The sequence below is a fragment of the Lathyrus oleraceus genome, chromosome 6 (genome assembly GCF_024323335.1).
Source record: "Lathyrus oleraceus cultivar Zhongwan6 chromosome 6, CAAS_Psat_ZW6_1.0, whole genome shotgun sequence".
NCBI classification, from domain to species: Eukaryota; Viridiplantae; Streptophyta; class Magnoliopsida; order Fabales; family Fabaceae; genus Lathyrus; species Lathyrus oleraceus.
The window spans coordinates 478293584-478297061 of NC_066584.1; positions in this window are offsets into that span (position 1 = coordinate 478293584).

A 3478-nucleotide genomic window follows, 5' to 3' on the forward strand; every position below is an offset into this window, starting at 1 on the left:
AGTAAGAGTATTTATCCCACATAGATTATAATAACTTAAGTTGATATTCAATGCGCAATTTTGTGAATAGCCATGAGAAAAAGATAACAATAATAGTTGGTTGTCACAGATTCAGGTTGAGTAATACTAAATATGAGTAAAGAAGTTAAATCAATAATGAGAGTCATGTTGGGCAATGATGCATTTATTAATTTCATATCTTGTGTGTGTTTGATGAGATTTGTCGTGACAGATGAGGCAGAAAGCGATCTAGTGGTGTATGTCTATAACATCAAAGTGTGTGCATTAAGTCAGGGGAACAAATCTCTAGGTCTCATAATAACATCAAAACACGTATTTTTTAACTTCTAATTTTTCCTATGATTGTAGTCATTTATGTCTAAAGTGGCTAATCTAGTGAATATGTCTATCCTACTATTTTCAACCATATTATCATGATTTCTACTAACTAATAGATCTCTCAATCATTAGTCAGTTTTTTACCTATTTCTAAGGCGATCAAGCAGAGAAATAAATATATAACATAATTTCACATGATAAATAATATCACTTTAAATCACACCATTAAACACAAAATACTACTTTTCATTAAACTTCACATTGCTTAACATAAAGATTTATAGCTCATGGTGAGAAAAATAAATACAACAAAACAAGTTCTCAAAGTTAACATTTCTAAAAACTTAATGAAAATAAAATGAAAACCTAAGTGTAACACTTCTACTCCTTACAATATTTCAATCACCAGGAGGCGAGTTCTATCACGCCTGATAGCTCAATACTTATTCAAGAGAGGAAGAACGAAAAGATCTCTTACTTGTGGTTCAGACTTCTTCTTCTCCAAACGAGATATTTTTTCTAAGTTATTTCTCAAGTATCTTAACTCATGAGCCTATTTTTCATTTCTTTCAAGTGGTCTTTTTATATCCTCCTAGCTTTTAGGGTGTTATTTGAGCATTGGATCACTGGATTTGTAATTATCTGTTGCTTTAGCCCAGAAAAATCAACATATTCCTTCTTATTATCCTCTCGTACCAATACTAGGTAGTACAATTCATTGTGCAAGGGACAACATGTCATGTGGCAGGCCTGCTCCGTAGACAGACAAGCAACACATAAACTTCAGAGTCCAACAACTTTTGCAAGTTTTATCTAGTGGTGTTTGATTATATCCATCAAGTTTTTTAGCTTAACTAGTGTTTCCTTCTTCATAATAATTCCATGTTTGCCAAGGTTCAAGTGAGGCTTGAACTTTATAGAAATTGTTCAATATATGTTGAATTGGTAGAGAGCAGGAAGGTGGTTGGTGAGTAAATTGAAATCATCACAGTTTCAAGTCAAGGATGGAGATTGTTGAAATATGCCTTAAAACCTTAAGTGATGAAGAGAAAGAGCATACATTTCGAGATTGTAGGAACCAAAAAGTCGTAAAAGCATCCAAGAGATTCACAATTAATGGGTTCGACAAAAGTTATGTTGGAATTCGCTATGGAAGGGCCAGCCTTGACTAATGTTCTTCCCGCACTTAAGAAAGCTGGACTTCATAAGAAGATAAAAGTTTCTAGCACTCATTTCCTTGACATTTTGTCTCGATTGTTCCCTCCTTAGTTCTTTTGATAGCAAACATGATTATTTTCTGAAGCCACTACTGGAATTTCTTGCAGAAAATCAATCGCCTTGTATGATCGATCTATATGCTTATCATGCATATCGTGACTCCCCGAACAAAGTGTCATTGGACTATGAATTGTTTGAGTCATCCTTCAAAGTTGAGTAATATAAGCTTAGCTAATGATATATAAGTTAGAAAGATAATAATATTAAACATTTGATTGTATCAAAACGGATTTGTTTAGTTCATGAATAAAATATTATTTTTAACCATTCATTATCCATGTTATCGATCATATGGTGTTCAATTGTAGGATTTTGTTACTTTTTATTCGTTATCTTTATTTAAGTCCCATCATTAAAAGTTTTTTTAAAAAATTAATATGGAAATTGTGGCGTTTTATACAATGTCTTTTCTAATACCATCTGCAAATTAAAACGGCGTGATTTGAAGATATTTGTTTTTATAAGAAATTCTTGGTGTTTGAAACCGCCATTTGTTTTAATACAAAACCTACATGTATGAAACAACAGTTAGTGTGGAGTTTAATTTTAAACCACCCATTTTTACCTTGTAATAGCCAAATTTATGGCGTTTTTGAAAACGCCAATTTTTGTTAATTGTGGCGGTTAAAATGGCCATAAATATATTGATTTAACCGCCACAATTTACGAGATTTATTTTAGTGACTGTGACCTATTCCATCTTGAAGGTCGTTAAAACTTTGCCCGTTGTATAAATCAAGCTAATTCAACTTGATGATAAAGTTGTGGATTGTGTCTTGAATGAGTAGTGAAACCTAGAGAATCGAAGTTCATCAATCTTAGATGTATTAATTTTAATGAGTTCTGTCAGGGAAAAAAGAGTAAAGACTTGATGATGAATCTTTTAAAAACCATGGAGAATAAGACTCAGATTGTGGTGAAGGTTACTACATTGGATACCAGTAGTAATGATGGATTAATTACAAAAGCTTATAATTATCATTTTACTCATGATAAAGTAAGAAGGGTACCATCTCAAAGAGACGACTATGTAGGCCTTGGCTATTATGCTTTGAATATGGCTGAAGGATTAAAAAAACTTGAAAATATGGACCTTCAAGGAGGCCTCAAAATGAGGTGGAGTAAAAAATGGTTGAACACCCATACTTATGAGCTTGTTAGACAACTGAAACATAAAAAGGTGGATAGGAGCATATGGATGCAAGTGGAAAGATCACAAAAACTTGTTGTGTTATTTATATGTGCAGTTATACACAGTCAAATAATAAAAAATAGTGTAAAAGTAAGAGTATCTATCACACACAGATTGTAATAACTTAAGTTGATTCTCAATGTAAAATTTTGTGAATAACAATGAGAAAAAGATAACAATAATAGTTGGTTGTCATAGATTCAGGTTTAGTAATACTAAATAAGAGTAAAGAAGTTAAATCAATAATGAAAGTCATGTTGTACAATGATCTATTTAATGAATTTCATATCTTGTGTGTGTAATGAGATCTGTCGTGACAAAAGAGACAGAAAGTGATCTAGTGGTGTATGTCTATAACATCAAAACATATATTGTTTAACTTCTGGTTTTTCATAAAGTTAAAGTTCTTTATCTCTAAAGTGACTAATCTAGTGAATATGTTTATTCTACTATTTTCAACCATATTGCATACACACACACACATACACACACACACACACACACACACACACACACGCACATGCGCGCGCACACACACACACACACACACACACACACACACACACACACACATATATATATATATATATTATTTCACATGATAAAAAGCATCACTTCAAATCACACCATTGAGCATAAAATACTACTTTTCATTAAACTTCACATTGC